The sequence below is a fragment of the Momordica charantia genome (genome assembly GCF_013281855.1).
Source record: "Momordica charantia cultivar OHB3-1 chromosome 7 unlocalized genomic scaffold, Mcharantia_2.0 BLBB01000007.1, whole genome shotgun sequence".
Taxonomy (NCBI): Eukaryota; Viridiplantae; Streptophyta; class Magnoliopsida; order Cucurbitales; family Cucurbitaceae; genus Momordica; species Momordica charantia.
In genome coordinates this window covers 3,549,459-3,561,932 of record NW_028275165.1, presented here as the reverse complement: position 1 = coordinate 3,561,932, position 12,474 = coordinate 3,549,459, and the positions used below count along the sequence as shown (strand labels likewise).

General features: G+C 35.6%; 1 non-coding gene across 1 annotated transcript; it reads right to left on the bottom strand.

Moving 5' to 3' along the window:
• Positions 1 to 1,972: 1,972 nt before the first annotated feature.
• Positions 1,973 to 2,079, bottom strand: LOC148210015 (small nucleolar RNA R71). Its single transcript, XR_015792501.1, has one exon. It is a non-coding gene; the product is annotated as a small nucleolar RNA R71 (small nucleolar RNA).
• Positions 2,080 to 12,474: the final 10,395 nt, after the last annotated feature.

The window sequence follows — 12,474 nt, the reverse complement described above, 5'->3', positions numbered from 1 at the left end:
TGATCCACCAGCGTTTTACGACCTACCTAACCAATTCTGCACAGCTATAAATTCCAGCAGCTTCTCCACTAAAATCATCAAGCCTTGCTTCCTTCTCTTGATCATTCTTAGTGTTTCTTTGTTGCTTTCTACGTACTTTTGAGTTGCTTTCATTAGTTGCTTTTAGTTTTTAAATCCCGAGCACTTTACATTCCTTTATTGAGTTTTGTTTTGTTTCCGTTGTTACTTAGTTATTTTCTACCTATTCAAATTTATAAAAATCCAGCACTTAGCTTATCTTTACTTTGCCTTTACTTTATTTTTAGTCAAGAGAATTGTGTTTTTGGAGGAAAGAGCACGTGACACTCCCCCTTGCTTGAAAGAGAAGGGCGAAGCTTTCAATCCCGAGCAAAACTCTCTGTTAGTTAACATTTGGTTTTCACACATGCATTTCAATTTCAACCATTTTACTTGCTGTATTTTCTTCAATATGTCTTTCTAAATTCCCGTCTCTAGCCCGGTTATGGATAGTTAGGCTTTTATTTCTAAAAAGGGTTGCTAAGAAGTAGTGTTTTTGCTTTTCACTCATTGCTCAACATGTTTTCCCAAAAAGTTAGGATTTAGAGAAGACCACTGTAAGTCTTAACAAATCCATACTGAAAAGGTTGCTTATTTGCATTGTTGAGTGGTTAAACCGAGGAGAGGAGCGCCTTACACATAAGGGTTCCGGTTAAGTAGCCTAGACATAGGACCTTAACCCGAGGTTGCGACTATTTCCATCCTAAAACTAAGATATCTCTCATAATAGACATATTAGGGAATGTCTTAGGACTTTGAACTTGCTTAGACATAAGTCAAGTGAAAAGCGTAGTCGTTGGTTCCTAAAGTAAAATGCATATCGTCCTTAGTGTATCCTTGATTCTTTATTGGCTAACTTGAAGTAATTCGGGCTAGGTTTTACCATTATAAGACCAAATCCCAAATCCAAAACCATTATTTTTTACCACTTCCCATTTTACAAGAATCACTCATTTCAACGTTCACTATTCATTAAAACTTTAGAGTTTGAAAATTATTTAGAAGTCATTGAGGATCGATACTTGGATACTCCATCCATTTTATATTACTCTGACAGGTGTGCGCTTGCATCTATAGAATTGTTACCACGCTTAGTGCGTGCATTCAACATAACCCCAGTCAAGTTTTTGGCGCCGTTGCCGGGGACTTTAGTTTTAAAATTATTTTCAAATTCTTTTAGTTTTTATTTTTGTGAATTGTTGTTGGGTGTAATTTCCATCCACCGTTTTTGTTCTATATTTTTGGTCCTTTATCTCACAAGGGTAAGCTAAAGTGCATGAGCACAAGATCTTTTCTTCTACCCCTTGACCCTGAGATTGAGTGGACCCTTCGAAAAACTCGAAAGGAGCAAAGAGTTCGAAAACAACTAGAAAAGCAAAAAGAGAGAGAAGGTGAAATCAGTCCTGAAAGTGAGGTAGAGAGTACGAGCACATTAATGGCAGATATTCCACCTCGTGATCCGGTTGATCCACCTGCTGTTAACGGTAATATGAGGGATCACGCAAGAAATAATGAATTCAACCATATCCAGATGGCGGACAACAGAGACGTGGCAATGCGAGAATATGCCGCCACGACTTTTCAGAACTTTGATTCAGGGATAGTCAACCCTATTCCAGCCCACACAAACTTTGAGCTTAAACTAATGATGTTCCAAATGTTGCAGACAATTGGAAATTTTGGAGGGCAGGAACATGAGGATCCACATGATCATCTGAAATCAATCATTCAAATTGCAAATGCATTTCGATTACCTGGTATAACAGACGATGCTCTTAGACTAACACTTTTTCCATTTTCTTTGAAGGACCAAGCTAGAGCATGATTCAATGCATTTCCATCGGGATCCATCACCACATGGGGGTCGTCAGTGGAAAAGTTCTTAACAAAATTCTTCCCACCTACTCGCCACGCTGATATCAGAGAGGAGATCATCTCTTTTAGACAGTATGATCGTGAACCTGTTCACGAGGCGTGGGAAAGATTTAAAGAACTAATCAGGAAATGTCCGAACCATGGCTTGCCGGCATGCATCCAGATAGAACATTTCTTTAGAGGTTTATATCATCCTACTAAGATGATGCTAAACAATGCTGCCAACGGAGCCTTTACAAAGAAGACATTCAACGAGATAGTCGACATCCTAAATGACTTAGCTTCACACAACGAACTATGGTGTTCGCAAAGATCTAGGGCAGCACCAAAGAAGCAAGATCCAGCTGGAGTTTTGGCTCTGGACATTGCGACCTCGATGCAAAAAGAGATGGTTACAATGAACCAGAGGCTGTAAGAGATGGCGTTGGGAATAAAAAATCCATTAGCCACGCCGATACAACCTGTGCAGTCAGATTATTGCACTCCTGCCCTTGTTTGCCAAGTCAACGGTCTCATTTGTTCATTTTGCACTGAAAACCATATTTATGCTAATTGTCCACATAACCCTGCTTCCGTTTTTTATGTAGGACATGAGAACAATAGGAACTTTAACCCATATTCGAACACCTACAACCCAGGTTGGAGGCACCACCCTAATTTCTTATGGGGAGGTCAACGAGGTTCGAGCGGTTTTAATTAAGGGTAGAGCCAGCAGAACAAGCAGCCCTATGTTCCACCTACACAGCAATACATCCTGCCACCACAACAGCAGTACAATCAGAGAACACAGACTTCACCAGTTTAAAATAACAACTCAAATATTGAAAATATGATGAAGGAGTACATGGCCCGAACCGACGCAGTGATACAATCCCAAGCGGCATCAATGAGGAATTTCGAGACCCAATTGGGACAGCTCGCCAATGAATTGAAGAATAGACCACAAGGTTCTTTTCCAGGCCATACTGAATTACCAAAACGAGAAGGGAAAGAACAATGCAAAGCTGTCACCCGTAGGAGTGGACTGGCATATAACGGACCAACAATGCCAACAACAGATGTACAGATTCCATCCACTGAACCAACTGTAAAGATACCAGAGAATCCAACAACACTAGAAAAAGAAAATATTAGAAAAGGTAATGAGGACACCCCGAGTGTTCCTCCACAGGTACAACCTTCTTTTACCCCTACTCCCCCGTTTCCACAAAGATTAGTTAAGAAAAATAATGATTCCCAGTTTAGAAAATTTTTAGATATTTTAAAACAATTGCATATATAATACCATTAGTAGATGCTCTAGAACAGATGCCAAATTATGCTAAGTTTTTGAAAGATATAGTTTCTAGGAAGAAAAAGATAGGAGAGCATGAACTGGTAGCCATTACAAAATGTAGTAGTGAAGCTGTAGGCAGCCCGCTACCCATGAAATGTAACAATCCTGGCAGTTTTACCATTCCATGTTCCATAGGAGGCAAAAACTTAGGAAGGGCATCATGTGATCTAGGCACTAGCATTAATCTTATGCCATTATCAGTTTTCAAATCTTTAGGCATAGGAGAAGCTAGACCTACTACGGTTACCCTCCAACTAGCAGATAGATCTATCATAAGACCTGAGGGAAAGATAGAAGATGTTTTAGTCCAGGTGGACAAATTCATTTTCCCTGCGGACTTTATCATTCTAGATTGCGAGGCAGACTTAGACGTTCCCATTATTTTAAGAAGACCATTTCTAGCCACTGGGGATACAGTTTTTAATGTGAGGAAGGGAGAAATTATAATGAGGGTAAATAATGAAGAAGTTAAATTTAACGTTCTAGACGCCATGAAATTACCAGGAGACTTTGAAGAGTGCTCTGCTATAACTAGCTTGAATCCTGTTATGTTTGATGAGTTTTATGACTTGTTAGTTACAGAGATTGAAGAAGAGCTTGATAACATAGCAGAAGGACCGAAAGATGTGACTAATCCTGTTGAAAAAATACAAAAAGAAGAATGCAAGTTGTTACTTCCGTCCATAGTGGAACCACCCACTTTAGAGCAGAAGCCATTGCCGTTGCATTTAAAATATGCGTATCTAGGGGATAACGACACTTTACCAGTTATTATAGCTTCCAATTTATCACCTACTAATGAATATTCTTTATTGCAGATTTTGGAGAAGCACAAAAAGGCCATTGGATGGACGATAGCAAATATCCGAGGGATAAGCCCGGCCTTTTGCATGCACAAAATCTTATTGGAAGAAGATGCTAAGAACTCTATTGAGAGTCAAAGGCGGTTGAACCCGAAGATGAAAGAGGTTGTAAGGAAAGAAATTCTTAAATGTCTTGACGCCGGTGTTATATACCCAATATCCGACAGCAGTTGGGTAAGCCCAATACAGTGTGTACCAAAGAAAGGGAGTATAACCGTGGTGGCCAACGAGGAGAATGAGCTCATCTCAACCCGAACTGTGAGTGGGTGGAGAGTTTGCATTGACTATCGCAAACTCAACAAGGTAACGAAGAAAGACCATTTTCCTCTACCGTTGATTGACCAGATGCTCGACCGTCTGGTAGGTAAGGATTTCTATTGTTTCTTAGATGGATATTCGGGTTATAATCAAATTACTATTGCTCCAGAAGACCAGGAGAAGACAACATTTACGTGTTCGTATGGTGCGTTCGCTTTCAGGCGAATGCCCTTTGGATTATGCAATGCACCTGCGACTTTTCAGAGGTGTATGATGACCATCTTCTCTGACATGGTAGAAAATATTCTAGAAGTTTTTATGGATGAATTTTCTGTTTTTGGAAATTCTTTTGACGCATGTTTAGTTAATTTGGAGAGAGTATTGGAGAGATGTGAACAAACAAACCTAGTCCTAAATTGGGAGAAGTGTCATTTCATGGTACAAGAGGGTATTGTTTTGGGTCACAAAATTTCCAAGCAAGGAATAGAGGTAGACCACGCTAAGATAGACATCATTTCAAAGCTACCTCCTCCCACAAATGTTAAAGGGATTAGAAGTTTTTTAGGGCATGGGGGATTTTACCGCCGCTTTATAAAAGAATTTGCTAAACTTTCTAAACCCTTGTGTCAAGTGTTAGAACATGATAGACCATTTGTTTTTTATGATGACTGTTTAAAATCATTTGAAATGTTGAAAGTTGCTTTAAGTTCAGCCCCTATAATTATCGAACCTAATTGGGATTTACCTTTCGAGTTCATGTGTGATGCTAGTGATTATGCAATAGAAGCTATGTTAGGACAACGTAAAAAAAAGATCTTGCATCCTGTATATTATGCTAGTAAGACTCTGACCGGTGCACAACTCAATTACACTACTACTGAAAAGGAACTGTTAGCAGTTGTGTTCGCCTTTGATAAGTTTAGGTCTTACTTGATAGGCACAAAAGTCTTTGTTTTTACTGACCATTATGCTTTAAAATATTTATTTGCTAAAAAAGATGCGAAACCACGTTTGATACGGTGAATTTTGTTACTTCAAGAGTTTGATATTGAAGTTAGGGATAAGAAGGGTACTGAAAACCAAGTTGCTGATCACCTGTCTATATTGGAATCCCCGCTCTGTGATGATGGAACTGTTATACGTGAACAGTTTATTGACGAGCAACTCTTGCGAGTTGATTCAGTTCCGTGGTATGTCGATATAGCAAATTATTTAGTAAGTCGAATAGTTCCTTATGAGTTTAACAAGCAACAGGTAAAGAAATTTCTAAATGAAGTTCGATTTTATCGTTGGGATGAACCTTTTTTATATAAGCTAGGACCTGACAATATCTTACGCAGGTGTGTAGCAGAAGAAGAGCACGAGGCGATATTAGACGCTTGTCATATGTCTCCATATGGAGGACATTTTGCAGGACACAAAACCGCAGCCAAAGTTTTGCAAAGCGGGTTCTTTTGGCCCACTCTGTTCAAAAATGCACATAAGTTTGCCCAGGTTTGTGACAAAGGTCAACACACAGGTAATATATCTAAACGCCACGAAATACCTCAACCCGCGATCCTTGAGATTGAAATATTTGATGTGTGGGATATAGATTTTATGGGTCCATTTCCATCTTCTAATGGTAAGCTTTATATATTGTTAGCAGTAGATTATGTTTCGAAATGGATAGAAGCCACTGCAACTGCTACCGATGATTCTAAAATTGTCATTCGTTTTCTGCAAAAGCACATTTTTACGTGTTATGGAACCCCCCGTTGTCTGATAAGCGATGGGGGGCCTCATTTTGTGAATAGGTCTATGCAAAAGTTGCTGGCTAAATACAATGTGCGTCATAGGGTTGCAACAACATATCATCCTCAGTCGAATGGGTTAGTCGAAATATCTAATAGGGAGATAAAAAACATTTTAGAAAAAACTGTAAATCTTAACTGTAGGGATTGGTCTTTGAAGCATTCACGTTGGGCATATAGGACATCATTTAAGACTCTCCTCGGCATGTCCCCTTATAGGCTGTCTTTGGAAAAGCATGCCATTTGCCTCTTGAGCTAGAATATAAAGCATTTTGGGCTACTAAGAAATTAAATTTTGATTTGTCGGCTGCAGGTAAAGCGAGGACGTTACAATTGTTGGAATTAGAAGAACACATGCAATTTTCTTATGAGAATGCTAAGCTGTTTAAGGAAAAAACTAAACAGTGGCATGATAGGCGTCTTCGGCCGAACAATCTTCAAGAAGGTGATCTGGTTCTGTTATTCAATTCTAGGTTGAAACTTTTTCCTGGGAAACTTAAGTCTAGATGGTCTGGTCCCTTTAAAATTTTAGAAAAAACTTTAAATCTTAACTGTAGGGATTGGTCTTTGATGATTCACGTTGGGCATATAGGACAACATTTAAGATTCCCCTCGGCATGTCCCCTTATAGGCTGTCTTTGGAAAAGCATGCCATTTGCCTCTTGAGCTAGAATATAAAGCATTTTGGGCTACTAAGAAATTAAATTTTGATTTGTCGGCTGCAGGTAAAGCGAGGACGTTACAATTGTTGGAATTAGAAGAACACAGGCAATTTTCTTATGAGAATGCTAAGCTGTTTAAGGAAAAAACTAAACAGTGGCATGATAGGCGTCTTCGGCTGAACAATCTTCAAGAAGGTGATCTGGTTCTGTTATTCAATTCTAGGTTGAAACATTTTCCTGGGAAACTTAAGTCTAGATGGTCTGGTCCCTTTAAAATTTTAGAAAAAACTTTAAATCTTAACTGTAGGGATTGGTCTTTGATGATTCACGTTGGGCATATAGGACAGCATTTAAGACTCCCCTCGGCATGTCGCCTTATAGGCTGTCTTTGGAAAAGCATGTCATTTGCCTCTTGAGCTAGAATATAAAGCATTTTGGGCTACTAAGAAATTAAATTTTGATTTGTCGGCTGCAGGTAAAGCGAGGACGTTACAATTTTTGGAATTAGTAGAACACAGGCAATTTTCTTATGAGAATGCTAAGCTGTTTAAGGAAAAAACTAAACAGTGGCATGATAGGCGTCTTCGGCTGAACAATCTTCAAGAAGGTGATCTGGTTTTGTTATTCAATTCTAGGTTGAAACTTTTTCCTGGGAAACTTAAGTCTAGATGGTCTTGTCCCTTTAAAATTTTAGAAAAAACTTTAAATCTTAACTGTAGGGATTGGTCTTTGATGATTCACGTTGGGCATATAGAACAGCATTTAAGACTCCCCTCGGCATGTCCCCTTATAGGCTGTCTTTGGAAAAGCATGTCATTTGCCTCTTGAGTTAGAATATAAACCATTTTGGGCTACTAAGAAATTAATTTTTGATTTGTCGGCTACAGGTAAAGCGAGGACGTTACAGTTGTTGGAATTAGAATAACACAGGCAATTTTCTTATGAGAATGCTAAGCTGTTTAAGGAAAAAACTAAACAGTGGCATGACAGGCGTCTTCGGCCGAACAATCTTCAAGAAGGTGATCTGGTTCTGTTATTCAATTCTAGGATGAAACTTTTTCCTGGGAAACTTAAGTCTAGATGGTCTGGTCCCTTTAAAATTTTTAAAGTCTACCCTAATGGGGCAGTGGATCTAGTTGACTCTAAGGGAAGTATTTTTAAAGTAAATGGGCAGAGACTTAAGCCATATTTTGGAGAACCAGTGGATAGAGGAAAAACCTCTATTCAACTTTCAGGACAATAAATTTTTGCGAAAAATGTTTTTTCCTTCTTATCTGTTTTGAAAGAACAAAAGTAAAGGAAGGAACTTTTTATATCTTACATTCTTTTTGTTTAATCATAAAAAGTTTTGTTTATTAAGAGAATGTTCTTGAAAACATTGAAAAAAAAAAGAAAAAAGAAAATTACGCAGGCGTTTGGCGCCTGCCCTTTGCAAAAAAAAAAATCACGCAGGCGCCTGGCGCCTGCCCTGTTTTTTCCAGCATTTCGAAAAATCTTTTTCCTTCGTGGTTTGTGTTTCATTTTCGAATTTTATGGGTTTTATTTTGGGTCAAACATTAATCCTTTGTGATTTAAGTTTCAAATCTCTCCTTAAACTAAAAAATACTTCAAATTTTGTTTCCCTAATCCTATTTGGAATTCAAACTTATTTTTTCCTTTTCAGTTTAGGAAACCTCATTTGAACTTAAAACTCAATCTGTTTCTATTTAGGATTTAGTTTGGGGAAAGCTTTAAATAGACCAATTGCCTAAGCCTTACACCTCAACAAAACCCACACAACTCTCTTCCTCCCCTTTGTTTTTCGGAAAAAAATACTCCCTCACCACCCTTTTTTTCGATTTTAAGCCACAACCAAGAAGAAGAAGACATTTCTAGCCTTTGTTTATTTCTATCGCTTCTTCTTCTCAACACACTTCACTCCCTACTTCTCCTTCCCAAGCTCCTACACAACCTCCTATAATGGGCCCACATGGTTATGTAAATTTTCAGCAGCTACCCAGCCTTAATATACCTTAAAACAGTGAGTTTAGGGCTGCAAATCCTCAACAACTTCCTCCAATGATCAATCCGGGTATGTACCAACCGTTTATGTTTAACTCGGTTCCTTTCTATCATTTTCCCTTGTCCCAAATGCAAATTCTAGCTAGTGTTCATCCTTATGGAATGCCCAACCCATCTACTCTATTTCCTTGCCTTCCACCTTATTATGGAATGGGTAATTGGGTACCTCCACAAAATTATGGGATGATTTTACCTAGGGTTCCCCCACCACCTCAACTTCCATTCCTAGAAAAAGGACCTCAAGCACCCCAATTGAACCCTAACATATTGAGTACCTTCAACATAGGACACCTAAAACCCTTAGAGCCTCCTATGATGCCAATCCCAACCAATATGCCAATGGATACAGGAGTTGAGCATAGAGGAGAGCAAGAGAAGAGCCATAGCCAGAGGCTAGAGCTCGAGGTCTCGATAGGGCAAAAGAGGACGGGCAAGAATGTGCTGACAGAACCAGAAATTGAGGAAGATGGGAGTAGTAGACGTCTGACGCCTAAGGGTTCATCTATGGAGAACAGGAATGAGGAGCAATTTTATTCATCTCCGTTGATTATTACACCTGGAGATGGTAATGATGATTTTCTACTGGTTTCACGAGGGAATTGTTCAAATATGCTGGAAACAATTACCTCTTTATAAGAAAACATAGTTTCTATCAAAATAACCATGCAATATTTTTCTAATAAATTTACAATATATTATATTTCTCCAATACATTTTGTTTATACTCTAATTACAAATGAAATCAACATTTTAATATAAATTTATTCCATTAAAAATTAAGAACCCCTGCCTAAAATTTCAAATATAATTTTTTTGAAGAATGGGTTAATTAATTTTAATCAATGGCATACTACTATCTTGAAAGATATTTTAAAATTACTTTAGTACTCTTAACACGATGAAGTTATTATGGATTTTTACGCAAGTGCGTAGTATTAATATTCATGTGATTCCATCTCAAAACTATTGGTGCCGAATGAATAACTCTTGTATTTATAAATCTTGTTAGGTGTCTCTATCTTTCTATACGTGAGATCTTTATCACGTAGTACTATGTCTAGAAAGATTATTAAATTACTCGGTACTATGGTTAGATGATCTATTTATAAAATTGTTTGACTTATTTTATTTAAACATAAGTGTCAAAGATGAAACTAAATTATTTCGCTTCTAAAAGAAATTTGGCAAATGATAGAAGATATAGAAATAGAATCAATAAGACATATCAGTCGAGAGGCAAACAAGGTGGTCAATGATTTAGCCAGAAGAGTAATGGAAAATGATTTGAGGGAAAAGAGGAGTTGTCAGACTCCCCCGTGGCTGGACAATTTAATCTTTTCTTTTATGTTAAGTTGTTTCCTTCTTATTTTATTAAAAAAAAAAAACATACATGCGTAGATGAAATTTTAAGTTACTTAGTATTGCGTGTAGATGGTGCATTTATGTAGAATAATCTAATACAACGTGCAAAAATGCAAAGAACATTTTATTTATTTAATCGAATTATATAATAAAATAAAATTTAACATCAATATATTTATATTCCTAATAAAGTTATTTAAAAAATAGTGTATATATATATTATATGTTTTTTCATCTTACAGTTAGATATCCTAATAAATAATATAGTTTAGAAAATATAAAATAAAAGGTAATAAGGTTTTTTTTTTGTTATAAAAAATAGGAGAATATTAAAAAAAAATATCATGCTAGATTTGAATAAAATAAACATTCAAAAAAATTAAATTAAGAAACAATATCCATGAATAAAATTTGGAAGACTATAAAAAAAAATAATTAGAGCGCTAGCCCTACCGTTAAAACAACAAAAATAATTGATAAAATTCATGTTAGCTTGATGATTCGTTTTTTAAAATTTATAGACTTAGTATCTTGGAGAATTTTCAATATTTAATAAACTTAAGCTTCATTCATAGTTTTTTAACTCGTGGATGATTAAAGTTAAGCACTTGCAATTATGCTAAAATATAATAATAATATTTAAGAAAAATAGCACATTTAGTATCATTGCAAACATATCAACTTTTTGTTTCTTTTTCTTGAAAAAAAATAAAGCTCCAAATAAAAGAATGTCAAATATATTTTGAAGTCTAAAACAAAATAAGTATTTCTCTAGTATACCTTTGATTTACGTCTCATATGTATCTCCTAATTTATAGTATACTTCTGATAACTTCTAACGTACTTCTTATTTCTGACCTCTAGTGTGGTGTATCTAAAAAAAACTAAAGTTAATGCAAACAATATTGACGTGGACCGTGCACATAAAAAAAATACAGTTTAAACCAATCCCAAAAGTTTTGTTTTTTCAAAGTGTCATCGAAAAACGGAAAGTCAAGATATTGCCTCCAAAGACATGACAATCTCCAAGAAAGAGGACTAATAATTATCAACCTAGTTTTTAGTTGAAGATTTCTAAAACTGAATGGAAACTTGTATTTTAGAATTCATGCTTAGATTTGTAGTCTTTTAAAAATGACAATGTCTTGTAATTTTTTATGAATATTACAATCTACTTCAAGTTTTTTTAGGTTCAAATTATAATGTAATGTCTTTTAAGGTCTAATGCACCTATGATTTCTAATATAGTTCTGATTGATGTCTCTCATATACTTTAAATATACTTTTGATGTATCTCTTATTTATACCTCTAATATATCTCTGATTTCTCATATACTTATGATATACATGTGATGTTGGTATGATGTATCCTTGATTTGTAGGATACCACTGGTATGCCTATTATGTAGTTTTGCTTTCTAATATTCGTCTAATATACCTCTAATTTCTAATGCGTTTTAATATTTTTTTTATGTTCACATTACAATACTATGTTTTTTAGATGTGGAATGATATGACAATCACCCTGTTTATATGTAGATATTCTATGTTTAAATTAGGCTCAGAGATGGAAGATGCGTTAGATATATATAAAAAATATATAAGAAAACAGAGGTGTGTACATCATATGTATATCAGAGGTATGTATATCAAATGTATATCATATGTCATAGGGTAAAATTGAAATCTGAAAATTTCGAAAATAAAAATTTAAATTTTTTGCCATATTTATAAAACATAGGTTGAAACCTTTTTTTTTTCTTTTTTTAAATATGGCTAAAGATTTAGGTATCCTATACCATTTCCCAAAAATTTATGGCATGCATAGTTTTCGAAAATACTTTATTTAAAATAAAGGTTTTAGAAAAAAAACCACATTTCCTCGGGCATACTTTTGTCATATTTTATTGAATTATTATTATCAATCGTTAACTAATCATTTACTTCAATGTGTTGAGAGTGTCAAAAAAAAAAAAACATAGTTTCTATCCAAATAACGATCATATAATTTTTCTAATAAATTTTCAATATATTAGATTTCGCTAACAAGTTTTGCTAACCCTAATTACAAGTGAAATCAACTCTTTTTGTTGATGAAACTAAACTCTTGTGTAATATTCCAATACTTTTAGAATCTAAATATGAGCATATATTACAAAAATGTGTAAATATAATTTAAATAATTCTGTAGATTAATTTCCTATTTC